We start from the raw sequence: 14,473 nt of genomic DNA, 5'->3' as shown, positions 1-14,473 counted from the left end.
CCCAGTCTTCCTGAGTGCCAGCTGGTGGTGCCCGTACTGGGGGAGGTGTGTTCCCTCCCCCTCCCTCACCCCCATGCGCCCACGTGGGCACAGGTGAGTGTCCTGGCTGTCCCCTCCCGCGACGGGTTCAGTTCTGAGCCTGAGCCCTTAGGGGGTCAGCTTCACGCCCCCGATTACAGCCCTCTCATCCGGTTTGTTTTTCTCTCTGAGTGGTGCTTAACAGTAACGATACAGCTTTAAACCAGAGGCGTTTTGGCTTGGATGAAAAAGATCAGTGTTAGCTGTTGTTTTTAAAGACCCAGTGAGAAGAATTTGGTAATCCCCTCTAGGACTACCCTCTTTCCTCTCCAATGAAGTTGGAAGGAACAACCTCTTGCAAAAGCTTTTTAGCCAAGAGGTTGATGCACCAAATCGTTCTGATCCAAATCAGATCGTTCTGATCCGAACGATCCAAATCGTTTGTCGGGGGCAAGTCACAGGCAAGGTTAACCCTTTCCAAGGGCCAAATCCTCCCCACGCACTGAATCCCTGCCACCGAATGATGGGCCAGAGGGGTGGGGGCAGCCTGCAGCGAGACCTGCGCATCAGGATGGAGCAGGTGAGCCAGGAGATGCAGGAAACCTGAGTCTGCAAGCGCTCGGATGCCTGGGCCGGCGGACAAGCCCGTGGTGGCTGCTTGCAGAATAAGATGCTGGGCGAGAAGCCACACGGTGTTTCGGAAAGTGCAGAGTCTCTGCCATTCCTTATCTGCCACTTCACCCTTCAAAGGACGCTCAGCCAGAGACTGACCTCAGCAAGGGGCTGCTGATGACCAGGGGTGGGTGCCCAGCAGCCAGGAGCCCATAGGTGATGGGAATCCACTCCCCGCCGGCCAGAGATGGTTTCCTGTGCGCCCCTCCTTCAGTGCCTGGCTGAAGCGTCAAAGCCTCGGGGAGCCACCCCCATGCCCCCACCTCCTCAGGAGCCCCTCCCCATGCTTCCTCTGGGACAGCGCTTAGTTCAGTAAATTTACCATGTTTAATTCAAGCATGAGGGCCCTCCAGACACAGGCTCGGTGCCGCCCCTGCCGGGCACTGGAGAGACGTCCTCCTCTCATGCAGGCCTTGCCTGGAGTTGCCAACAAGGAAGCTGGCAGCCACCCTCTGTGCAGAGGCGAGTCGTTTCCGCCCTGTGGGTTGCAGGTCCTCTGAGCATTGGAGGGGAGCCAGGGACTGTCCCCAGGAGAGCACGTGCTGCGCTGGGTGCCGCTGGCTTGAGCGCTGGGAAAGCACGAGCTTTGCAGGAGAACCAAGTGCCCCTCCCGGCACACGTGGTGCAGGGTCTGGTCGGGGTCATCCTGGAGGCCCAGCAGGGGACCCGCCCCCCTGGTCACGGACAGCTGGCTTCGGGCTAATGCAAAGGCAGCTGTTTCTCCTTCCCAGAGAAATGAGAAACTCTCTGAATAAAGTGTTTATTGGTTCACAAAGTTCTTGGGACACAACACCATTTTGCAATACATTTAAGTGCACATGAAAAGTATCTTTCAAATAAAAAAAAAAAAAGACCACAAGCCCAGGATGAAAGACAACACAGGGACTTCCCTGGTGGCGCAGTGGTTAAGAATCCGCCTGCCAGTGCAGGGGACACGGGTTCGAGCCCTGGTCCAGGAAGATCCCACATGCCACGGAGCAACGAAGCCCGTGGGCCACAACTACTGAGCCCGCGTGCCACAACTACTGAAGCCCGTGCACCGAGAGCCCGTGCTCCGCAACAAGAGAAGCCACCACAATGAGAAGCCCGCGCACCACAACGAAAAGTAGCCCCCGCTCGCCGCAACTAGAGAAAGCCCGTGCGCAGCAACGAAGACCCAACGCAGCCAATAAATAAATAAATAAATAAATAAATTTATAAAGAAAAAAAAGAAAGACAACACAGTGAGTAAGCCACATCAGCTGAGAGAGAGAACGTTCTAGAATGCCCAGCACAGACACAGCTAACAGCACTCCCCCAGGAGGGGCCTGTGCCTGAGCGGTCTTCTAGAAAATTCCGTGGGGCTTCAGGGAAGGCAAAATAGGGAGAGGAACAGCCACCACCTCAATAAGTGTTGTCTCTTTCCAACCGTGGCATTTTCAGCAGCCAGGAGCCCATAGGTGATGGGAATCCACTCCCCGCCGGCCAGAGATGGCTTCCTGTGCACACATTTCCTCAAGTGGATTTAAGGCTCCAAGAGTGGATTTTAACATTGCAAGCCTGTGCATGGGGTGGCACGGGGCCCAGCCCCACCGGCTGGCATGCTTCTCCCACCCTGGGGATGTTCCCAGGAAGGAGAAGCGGGTTTGACCTGCAGATCCATGGCCTGGCTCTGAAGTCACAGACAAGGGGACCACGCTCTCCTTTGCAAGAACTGGGGGTGCCCGGGAGAGCCCCGGGGGCTCTGGGTCCACATGCCTCCTGTGAATGTGGGCAGCGAAGCCCGCCACCACCTCGTATCTGCAGCCTACCGCCCAGGGCTGGAGTGATGGCTTTCATTGAACTGCCTGAGTAGTTTATTTTTTAACTGCTTCCTGACCCCGTATCTATAGCTATTATTCTCTCAAGTAACTTGCTTCATTTGAATTGCACCTTATATTTTATGAGCACTTAACTATATCCTGCTGGCGGGAGGTGCTGGAGAATCAGCCAGAGCAGCCAGCGACACCCAGTTAGTTGGAAAAGAATTTGTCAAGGCGGCTCCACCAGGCGACAAACTGTTACTAACGCCTTGAGAGGCCAAAAGAGCTGACTGCTGTGTGTGTGTTTGGAAAGAACGAACTCAGGACCCACCTCTCCCTGGACCTGGGTGGGGGCCAGCACTGCGGGCTCTGCAGGGTCCTGTGGGCGGGCCCCTGTCAGACAGTCCGTCTTACCAGGTGGCGCCCCCCGCCCCCAATCACACCGCCCACCCCTGGTTCTGCAGGGGGTAGCACGGGGCCGGGAGGAAGGAAACAGTGATGAACAGGACTGAAGAGGGAATCGAATCCCTTCATTCATTCATTCATTCACTCACTCACCTGTACAAGCTCCCTCCGCTGAGGGCAGACTTCTATGCTGGGCACCATTCTCTCTTCGAACTGTGAAATATGACAGATGTGCACGCCATTCCCGGACACTGTGCCCTGGGTCCATTTGGCAACAACGACAGCGGGTGGCCCTACCCGGGAGCGTTCCCCTGGATGGCCCACTAGACCGAGGATGATGCCACTCAAGGGAAGCCCCGCCCTCTCTGGGCTCCAGGGCTGAGGAGAGTGGCCGCAGTGGGGGAGGGAGGCCCCCAGCCTCCCGGCCGCTGCCCCCCTGGACTCCTGGGCTCTACCCCCTGCTGTTACTCTCTCGACCTTCTCATGACTGTCATCAAGAGGCCCAACGGTGGCCTTGGGAGATGGGGACGGGCCCACGTGCTCTTATGTCCTCATCAGAAAAGGCTGGGACACAGACACTCTTTATGTCCTTCCCCAGTCAAGATTCCGATCCTTTGGAGGAAATAGACCAAAAAAAGGCAGACGGGGTGCAGGTGTGACCAATGAGCCCAGCCCCCGAGCATCACGACGAACAGAAGTGGAGGCAGAGGGAGCCGACGGCAAGATTTCTCAGGGGACCCGCCCCTGCCCGCACTGGAGCGTCCCACCCTGACCACAGATTGTCGGACGTGAGGAGTGGGAGACCTGGACAATCCTGAGAGGCAAGGGGGGCAATGTTAATAACTGGGCTGGAACAACAGGTGCTAACCTGGGCCACCCCAGCAGACCCTAAGCGAGTGTAGTCACCCTACCCGTAACGACAGCTGTCACTTACAGAAGACCCACTGTGTACCTGGCACTGCGCAGGGTGCCTGCTGACCCACCACCTTGAAGCATCACAACAACCTCAGAAAGGAGGTGAGGAAACAGGCTCAGAGAGGGCAAGCCATTGTCCAAGGGCCACCCCGCAGCCACAAGCCCAAGCCTGGAGTTGAAACGATCCCCACTGTGACAAAGTGAGCACTGATGGTGACAAAGGGCACGAGCTCCACCAGCCTGTTGGGCAATCGAGCAGGTAGTTCGGCAGCAGTGACCGCGCTCACACAAGCACACCTGTGCTCTAGAGATTTGGAAGTTTCTAGACCCACAGAACCACAGGGGAGTACAGATGGCAGCCCTAATGCTTACCGGCTGAGTGGCTCTGGGCCTCAGGCACCGGTGTCCAGGGAGTGAGTCTGGGAGCAGCACAGCGGGTTAGTGTTCGGAAAGCGACGCCTGCTCGAGCTGTTGAAGCTCAGGCTTTATGTCCTAAGCACAGACACACACATACACACACACACACAAATGTGTCCCCGTGCACCTGCACACGTGTGCTTACACACACACGTGCACATGTGTGCACACGCAGACGTGATCCTGGGTCCGGTAAACCGCTGGCTCACGGAGAACACCACCCTTCCTTCCGTCTGCGATGGCTCCCACGCAGTTTCCTCAAACCAGAGGCCTTGCCAGGTTTCACGTGAGGAAGCATGGCGCCCGTGACCCAGGAGAAACCCACACCACGTGCCTGAGCCAGACGCGGTCAGCGGCCGAGAGTCACGTGACTCGGGTCCTGAGCACTGATTCCCCGCAGGAGCTTGACAGGGAGGAGAGAGCCCACTCCAGCCAGCACCGAAGCGCAGGGACGCCCCTGCTCAGCTTGTGGGGAACGTGTACCTCCTCCAACACCACCTCACAAACCAAATGGCCTGAGGAGACAGACGGCCCGACCTCACAGTGTGTCCTGGAGCCCCAGGAGAACCTTGTGTGAACAAAGCCGGGCGCCTGGACCCACGCCCCGTGCCTGCTTTCTGCCCTGGGGCTGTGGCCTGGGCCATGGGCGACCCAGCCCCGTGAGGCTGAGGACCACCAGCTCCTCCCGGGGGCAGGGAGGACCACCCAGGGAGTCTGACCACAGCAGGGCCCTGGCCACGGAGTGAGAATGCCAAGAACGCAGACCCACGCTGCCCTCCTCACAGGACCGTGACAATGGTACCCAGAAGGCCCTTGACACGGGCTCTTTCCCAATCTCCTGCAAGCGCCAGGCCAGGGTGTCCAGGGAAAGGGATGGGGGGAGGAGCAAAGAGACCACTCCCCCAGGTGTGACAGTCCTGAGGCCCCGGCCTGGCCCTCCACCCAGGGCGCCTGCAACCCATGCCCAGGGGATGCTGAGTTTCAGGCTTAGATTGCTCCCAGTTTGCCTAACTGGTTTTGAAAACTTCCTAGGATGAGAAAGAGCCAGGTGCCGGCTCAGACGGACCCACTGACTGTGCCCGGGTCAGTCTCCCTGGGTGGGGCAGTCTCTTCATTTAAAGCACGGGAAGTGGGGCTGGGGACATCCCAGTCCCAGCGCCTTTGACAAGAGCTGAGATGAGGCCCCTGGTGCCTCAGGTGTTGAGGAGGGGCCTGTGGATGATGGCTTCCCTCCAGGTCCCCGGCTGGAAGACCTCAGAGGCCGACTGTGCCGGAGCCCACCCCGCCCAGCAGTTCCCAGGACAGGGGCCTGACAGCCAAGACCCATCTAGTCACAGCACATGGGGCAAAGCACATGAAGAAGGACCCGCTGAAGATGCCGGTCTTCCTGGCAGCCCCCGGGCAGCCCTGCCTCCGCTCACAGAGGCAGCCCCACCGCACGCGGCAGGGAGAGGAGAGGCCAGCAGTCAGGGCGCCCAGGAGGGCAGGGGACAGAGCTGCGCCCAGGAGGCCAGGGGACAGAGCTGAGCCCAGAGCCAAGAGCCGAACCAGGCAGGTTCAAGGGGACGTTCGGGCCCAAGGGCTACAGAGGGACAGAACAAGAGAGAGAAAGAGCAAGGGAGAGCTGGGTTTCTTTCATAAAGGTGAAATCGTGGCGGCATGGGCAGAAGGAAGGAGGGGACGGTCTTTTCCCCCTTTCCCCGTTCTAATCCCTCCCCCACCCTCCCCCGGGGCTTCTTTCCGCTCAGTGCAGAGAGAACTAAGATCCGCTGTGGGGGGGGGGGGGGGTGGAGCAGGCTGGACCCTCGTGAGGAGAAGCCACCTGGGCCCGCGGGGACATGGGGAGGGGGCAGCGTGGGGCAACGGCTGCGGGAGCTCCGTGCACCAGTGGGAGAAGGCAGCACTTAGCAGCGACCCCAGCTGGAGAGTCAGTGGGCACGTGCATGCCCAGTGGTGAGCCGACGGAACCCGGCAGATCCTCCCCAAGCCTCGAGTCCCCAGGTCAGGCAAAGGCACAGGGTCAGCAGGACAGAAATGGGGAGGGCTCCGATCCACACCCACCTGCCCCAGGGTGGGCATGGCTGATGACCCTACATCAGGGGGCAGCCCTCCCCCATGGCACAGACCTCACAGTTTGGTGCAAAATGTCCCGTCTGCTGCAACACACGTTCCACAGGGCCATGAGAAACACACATGCCTTTGGGAGTGTGGACACACAGAGGAGTGTATGAACAAGCCACCGTGGAAGTTCATGCGCAGCGCGCAGGGGAAGCCCTTGAGTGCAACGCCTGAGCGGGTGACCAAGCCCGCCCGGTCCTCTGAGCCACCTGCCAGGGCAGTACAGGAGCTCGGATGCGGCCTTCGGGGCTGGGGGGGGGGGTGGGGGGGGTGTCAGCTACCTGCGTGGTAACGACGTCGCTGCGCTGAAAGTGGCCGAGTGCCACCCGAAGCACCTTGAGCGGCGGGCGGAGAGGCTGGTGTGGAGCAGGGAGGCCAAGGCCCCCGAAGCGCCCGCGCAGCGAGCAGGACGCGAAGGCGCCGGTAGCCGAGCCACCAGCAGACGCGCAGTGAGCTCGAAGGCCGGCGACCCTCCCCACCAGCAGGCCAGCAGCAGGTGGGTGTCGCGCGGTCGCAGGCTCCGGGCGTAGGGCGCAGCGCAGCGGGAAACCCACCGCCAGCCTCTGGTCCGAGTTCAGGGCCGCCACGTTCAGCGCTGCCTTGGAAGCCGAGAAAGTGTCCAGGAAGCCGACGGGCCAGGCCCCCTGTGGCGACCGCCCGCGCAGCACGCCGAGCAGCGTGAAGGGCAAGTCCGGCGCCGGCAGCAGCCCGTGGCCCAGGCACAGGTTCACCGGGAAGACGCCTGAGGTGCGCGCGCAGCTTGGCTCCGTAGGCTCAGGGCAGCAGCGGCGCGCTGGACAGCGGCGACACGGCCAACAGCAGCGCCACCAGCACCGCCTCTCCCCGGCCCGCGGCGCTAGCGATTCGCCAGGCACCCAGCTGCGGCCTGGGACAGACCGGGTGCGAGCGGGCGCAAGCGCGGCGGGGCAGCGGGAGCGCCCGCGGAGTCCGAAGATCCGGAGTCGGCGGGGCAGGTCCGGAGCGGCACTCGGAGCGGCGGCAAGCTCAGGGTTCCGGTGCATTGACCCGGGCGCTGCGCTGCGGAGCGGGGCGCCTCCCGGGAGGGCGGAGCGCGGACACCGCCGCAGAGGCCACCGCCCGCGGCGCTGTCCAGGGTCCTGAACGCGGCCGCCGTCCCCGCGGCCGGCGCAGATCTGCCCCTGGCACCGTCTAGCCCCTGAAGCTAGGCAGGAGGGCGCAGGGTGTGGGGGACCCAGAGGTCTGATGGCTGTCGCTTTGCCTTTACTCCCCGTCTCGTGGAGTGGCGGGAGGGGGTTCTGCGCCCCTCTGTTGGGGACCAGGTCGGTCCGTGCAGTGGTCACACCTCCACGGGAGGCTCCGCGGTGACTCACGCACAGCTGAAATGCTGGCCAGCCAGTGAGCTCCTCCTCCAATGCCCCTCACCGTGCCCCTCATCCTCCTCTTCGCTGGCACCAAACCGGTGTGGTTTGCGGGGGGCTCTGAGTAGGGAGACTGAGGGGGCAGGGAACTGTGCAGCGCAGGCGGAGGGTGTTACAAGGAGGGAACTAGAGAGGGAAAGCTCGCACTGGCTGGGCCACGTCCCCCTTCCCCAACCCCCAGCTCAGGGTCAGGGACTGGATCCATGCTTGTTGAACCAAGAAGCATGGCAAGAAGTGGAAACAGGGTTGGAAGATGGGTGAGGGGAGGAGGGAGATGAGGAAGGAAAGGTAAAGAGGAGAGGAGGACATCAGGAGATGGAGGGGGAAAGGAAGAGAAACGCAGAGAGACAGAAAGAAAGGCTGAAAACTTGGGAGGGGCTGCTCCCAGCGTCCTACAGTCTGGAAGCACCTTTGGAGCTGGAGCTCTGCTGCCCCACGTGGCTCCTGGAGCCTCTAGGAGAGGGTCTCTCTCCCTCCCCGCCTCCCCGACCCCTCTCGACTTCCGAACCTAGTCACTCTGTGGGAACCTTCCAGTCCTTTCAATGGCCAGCCTGCAGGACAAGGATGAGGGGAAGGCACTTGGAGGCCACTGGTTCCAGGAACCTTCTTGGCATCTTCTCTGCAGTGGCAGCCCTGACATAAGAGCCAGAAGACAAACCTTCATCCCACCTTTCCCCACTCCTTCTTACCCACCCTCACCCGGAGGCTCTGCCAGCCTAGCCCTTTCTGAAGGACAAAGTGTGGCTAGTAGGGAGTGTCCCGAGTGCCAGTGCTGTGAGGCCTGGAGAGAGGGCAGGGGGCTGGAGGAAGCAGCAGGGCAGACTGGCCCCATCACCCGCCACGGGGCCTCGGGCAAGTCACTTGACCTCCTGGGCCTCCTTTTCTCATCTGTGTGATGGATATTAATAGCTAGTAATTGCATCTCCCTTGTGTGGCTGCTATTAGGATTGAACTAACATATATGCATAAAGGGCTTAGAGCAGTGCCCGGCACACCACACTGAGCACTCAGAGAAGTGTCAGCCTCTATTATGATTCCCACCTTATCGCTGGGGAAAGGAAGACTCAGGTAAGTTAAGTGTCTTTTCCAAGGCTCCATAACTAGAAACCAGGAGTGCTGGGAATCACTCTGGCTCCAACTCCAATGTCCTTATCATCCCTATGCAGAGGGGCCACCAAACCAGCTCCAAGCCCAGCCTCCTTCCATTAAAAGCAGCAGCTTCCTCTTGCCCCCTCCTTCCTGCCAATCTGCTTTCAAATCCAAGAGAAATTTTCACCCAATCAGACCTTGCATGAAAGCAGAGCAGCAATCAAACACATGGAAGCTAAACAGTGCACTGCTAAATAAGCAAGAGATCACTGAAGAAATCAAAGAAGAAATTAAAATATACCTAGAAACAAATGGCAACAAAAAACATGATAATCCAAAACCTATGGGACACAGCAAAAGCAGTTCTAAGAGGGAAGTTTATAACAATTCAGTCTCACCTCAAGAAACAAGAAAAGGGCTTCCCTGGTGGCGTGGTTGTTAAGAATCCACCTGCCAATGCAGGAGACACGGGTTCGCACTCTGGTCCGGGAAGATCCCACATGCTGCGGAGCAACTAACCCCGTGCGCCACAACTACAGAGCCTGCGCTCTAGAGCCCACGAGACACAACTGCTGAGCCTGTGTGCTAGAACTACTGAAGCTCGCGCACCTAGAGCCCATGCTCCACAGCAAGAGAAGCCACCGCAATGAGAAGCCCACGCACCACAACGAAGAGTAACCCCCGCTCACTGTAACTAGGAAAGCCCGCGTGCAGCAACAAAGACCCAATGCAGCCAAAAGTAAATAAATAAACAAATAAAAATTTTTTTAAAAGGAACAAGAAAAATCTCAAACAAACAATCTAATCTTACACCTAAAGCAACTAGAAAAAGAAGAGCAAAGAACACCCAAAGTTAGTAGAAGGAAAGAAATCATAAAGATCAGAGCAGAAAGAAATGAAGTAGAAACGAAGAAAACAGTAGCAAAGATCAATAAAACTAAAAGTTAGTTCTTCGAGAAAATAAACAAAATTGATAAACCTTTAGCCAGACTCATCAAGAAAAAGAGCGAGAGGACTCAAATCAACAAAATTAGAAATGAAGAAGGAGAGATTACAACTGACACTGCAGAAATACAAAGGATCATAAGAGACTACTACAAACAACTATATGCCAATAAAATGGACAACCTGGAAGAAATGGACAAATTCTTGGAAAGGTACAACTTTCCAAGACTGAACCAGGAAGAATTAGAAAATATAAACAGACCAGTCACAGATAATGAAATTGAAACTGTAACTAAAAATCTTCCAACAAACAAAAGTCCAGGACCAGGTGGCTTCACAGGCGAATTCTATCAAACATTTAGAGAAGAGCTAACACCCATCCTTCTCAAACTCTTCCAAAAGATTGCAGAGGGAGGAACACTCCCAAATTCGTTCTACAAGGCCACCATCACCCTGATACCAAAACCAGACAAAGATATCACACACACAAAAAGAAAATTACAGACTAGTCTCACTGATGAGCATAGATGCAAAAATCTTCAACAAAATTCGAGCAAACAGAATCCAGCAACACATTAAAAAGATCGTACACCATGATCAAGTGGGATTTATCCCAGGGATGCAAGGATTCTTCAATATATGCAAATCAATCAATGTGATACACCATATTAACAAATTAAAGAATAAAAATCATATGATCATCTCAATAGATGCAGAAAAAGCTTTTGACAAAGTTCAACACCCATTTATGATAAAAACTCTCCAGAAAGTGGGCAGAGAGGGAATCTACCTCAACATAGTAAAGGCTATATACGACAAACCCACAGCAAACATCATTCTCAATGGTGAAAAACTGAAAGCATTTCCTCTAAGGTCAGGAACAAGACAAGGATGTCCACTCTCACCACTATTATTTAACATAGTTTTGGAAGTCCTAGCCACAGAGAACAAAAAGAAACAAAAGGAATCCAAATTGGAAAAGAAGAAGTAAAACTGTCACTGTTTGCAGACGACATGATATTATACATAGAAAATCCTAAAGATGCCACCAGAAAGCTCCTAGAACTAATCAATGAATTTGGTAAGGTTGCAGGGTACAAAATTAATGCACAGAAATCCCTTGCATTCCTATACACTAACAACGAAAGATCAGAAAGAGAAATTAAGGAAACAATCCCATTTACCATCACAACGAAAAGAATAAAATACCTAGGAATAAACCTACCTAAGGAGGCCAAAGACCGGTACTCAGAAAATTATAAAACACTGATGAAAGAAATTAGAGGTGACACAAACAGATGGAAAGATATACCATGCTCCTGGATTGGAAGAATCAATATAGTGAAAATGACTATACTACCGAAAGCAATCTACAGGTTAAATGCAATCCCTATCAAACTACCAATGGCATTTTTCACAGAATTGGAACAAAAAATTATACAATTTGTATGGAAACACAAAAGACCCCGAATAGCCAAAGCAATCTTGGGAAAGAAAAACAGAGCTGGAGGAATCAGGCTCCCCGACTTCAGACTATACTACAAAGCAACAGTAATCAAGGCAATATGGTACTGGCACAAAAACATAAATACAGATCAATGGTACAGGATAGAAAGCCCAGAGACAAACCCATGCACCTATGGTCACCTAATCTATGACAAAGGAGGCAAGCATATACAATGGAGACAAGACAGCCTCTTCAATAAATGGTGCTGTTAAAACTGGCCACCTACATGTAAAAGAATGAAATTAGAACACTCCCTAAGACTATACACAAAAATAAACTCAAAATGGATTAAAGACCTAAATGTAAGGCCAGCACTATAAAACTCTTAGAGGAAAACATAGGAAAAACACTCTTTGACATAAAGCACAGCAAGATCTTTTATGACCCACCTCCTAGAGTAATGGAAATAAAAACAAAAATAAGTGAATGGGACCTAATTAAACTTAAAAGCTTTTGCACAGCAAAGGAAACCATAAACAAGATGAAAAGACAACCCACAGAATGGGAGAAAATATTTGCAGATGAAGCAACAAACAAAGGATTAATCTCCAAAATATACAAACAATTCATGGAGCTCAATATCAAAAAAACAAACAACCCAATCAAAAAATGGGCAGAAGACCTAAATAGACATTTCAGCAAAGAAGACATACAGATGGCCAAGAGGCACATGAAAAGATGCTCAACAGCACTAATTATTAGAGAAATGCAAATCAAAACTACAATGAGGTATCACCTCACACCAGTCAGAATGGCCATCCTCAGAAAATCTACAAACAATAAATGCTGGAGAGGGTGTGGAGAAAAGGGAACTCTCTTGCACTGTTGGTGGGAATGTAAATTGATACAGCCACTATGGAGAACAGTATGGAGGTTCCTTAAAAAACTAAAAATAGAACTACCATATGACCCAGCAATCCCACTACTGGGCACATACCTTGAGAAAACCATAACTCAAAAAGGATCATGTACCACCATGTTCATTGCAACACTATTTACAATAGCCAGGACATGGAAACCACCTAAATGTCCATTGACAGATGGCTGGATACAGAAGATGTGGTACATATATATAATGGAATATTACTCAGCCATAAAAAGAAATGAAATTGGGTCATTTGTAGAGATGTGGATGGACCTAGAGTCTGTCATACAGAGTGAAGTAAGTCAGAAAGAGAAAAATAAATCTCATATATTAACATATATATGTGGAATCTAGAAAAATGGTACAGATGAACCTATTTGCAGGGCAGGAATAGAAAGGCAGACATAGAGAACGGACGTGTGGACACGGGGGAAGGGGAGGGTGGGACGAATTGGGAGATTAGGTTTGACATAAATGTACTACCATGTGTGAAATAGACAGCTAGTGGGAACCTGCGGTATAGCACAGGGAGCTCAGCTCGGTGCTCTGTGATGGCCTAGATGGGGGGGATGCGGAGAGGGAGGGGGTGTGTGTATGCGTAAGGCTGATTCACTTTGCTGTGTGGCAGAAACTAACACAACATTGTAAAGCAATTATACTGCAATAACAGAACAAGCCTTGATGATTTTCCCAGGAAGAGCAGGCAGGTCTGCAGCCCCTGGCATCAGTCAAGGGCTCAGGGAAAGAACGGGAACAGACTCCTACAAGGCTCCTGAGTGACTGTCCGAGGCTCCACGGATCAATGGAGGTGTCAGGTAGCTTCACAGGGAGGCTTCAGTCCAGCCACTTACAACAAACGCCGTCCCCTCTAAGTGTCTCCAGGGAGAGACAGATTCCAGGAAGTTCACCCAGGGGAGATGAGGTAGGAGGAGGGATTACGTATTATGCAAAGAGAAGCCATCCACTCCTCCACAAGGATTTATTGGGCGCCTAGCATGTGTGAGGGACCCTGTGGACACTACATAGACTCTGGAGATTAAGCAACAGAGAGAACATTTGGGCAAAATAAGATCTGATAAACGCAACCGCCCTGACCTCCTATAAGAAATAATGATCTTGTTCTTTTTTAAAAAATTTATTTATTTTATTTATTTATTTTTGGCTGTGTTGGGTCTTCGTTGCTGCACGCGGGCTTTCTCTAGTTGCGGCGAGTAGGGGCTACTCTCCCTTGTGGTGCGCGCACTTGTCATTGCAGTGGATTCTCTTGTTGCAGAGCGCGGGCTCTAGGCACGCGGGCTTCAGTAGTTGTGGCACACGGGCTCAGTAGTTGTGGCTCGTGGGCTCTAGAGCGCAGGCTCAGTAGTTGTGGTGCACGGGCCTAGTTGCTCCGCGGCATGTGGGATCTTCCCGGACCAGGGCTCGAACCCGTGTCCCCTGCATTGGCAGGTGGATTCTCAACCACTGCGCCACCAGGGAAGCCCTGGTCTTGCTCTTTAAGACAAGGGAATTGTATCATTCATATCAAATTGAAGCACAGTCCTATGGGAACCAATTCATTTCCAGGAACGTGCACTGAGACCTTGCTATGTGCAATCAGGGAGGGAAAAAGATGAGTAAAGAGGAAAAAACAAGTGTTACCTGAGTCTTTTGATTTTTACTTTATTTTATTATTGAGCTTATTTAATTCTCATTCCTGCCCCAGTTTTTCAGATCAGCAAACAATTTGGAGCAGTTAAGCCTTTGATTAAGTCTCAGAAGCATCATTATTCAAGCCCAGGTCTTCTATTTGGGCTGAAACAGAAGTGTCAGCGGGTACACAGAGGAGCTGGCACTCTTCCAGCCGACAGGTGGGGAAAGGGTTAGGAGAAACAAGCAGGGAGAGCTCTCCAGGACAAGGCAAGGCCATAGGTGAAGTCAGAGCCTGGGCATCGAAGATGTGACCGAATGGGCATCTGCATGTGTGTGTGCGTCTGTGCGTGTGTGTGGGTGTGTGAGATCACAGTGGCAAAAGGAGCCAGCAGATCCTGGGGGGTTCTGAGGGGTCACTGAGGGATGTCTCAGGCAATGTGGAACTGTTAAATATTACTGAGCAGGGAAGACTCTAGGAGCCCACTCTGAGCTTTGCCGTAGAGATGGGTCTCCCAGCAAGAATGAGCAAGATGGAGTAGCGAAGGGCACACGCTAACTTTTTAGAGCAACATTTTTAAGTCAAGGTGAAAATATTAAACATTTTAATAAAGTTTTTTTAAAGGCTAGAAGATACATGGGCTAGACCCTGTATGCCACCCTACAGAGGAGTTAAATGTTTCATCAGGAATGAGATTTGAGGGTAAGAAGATTA

Source organism: Eschrichtius robustus, chromosome 4 (genome assembly GCF_028021215.1).
Source record: "Eschrichtius robustus isolate mEscRob2 chromosome 4, mEscRob2.pri, whole genome shotgun sequence".
Taxonomy (NCBI): Eukaryota; Metazoa; Chordata; class Mammalia; order Artiodactyla; family Eschrichtiidae; genus Eschrichtius; species Eschrichtius robustus.
The sequence above is the reverse complement of the archived record's forward strand: the minus strand, read 5'-3'. Positions refer to the sequence as shown.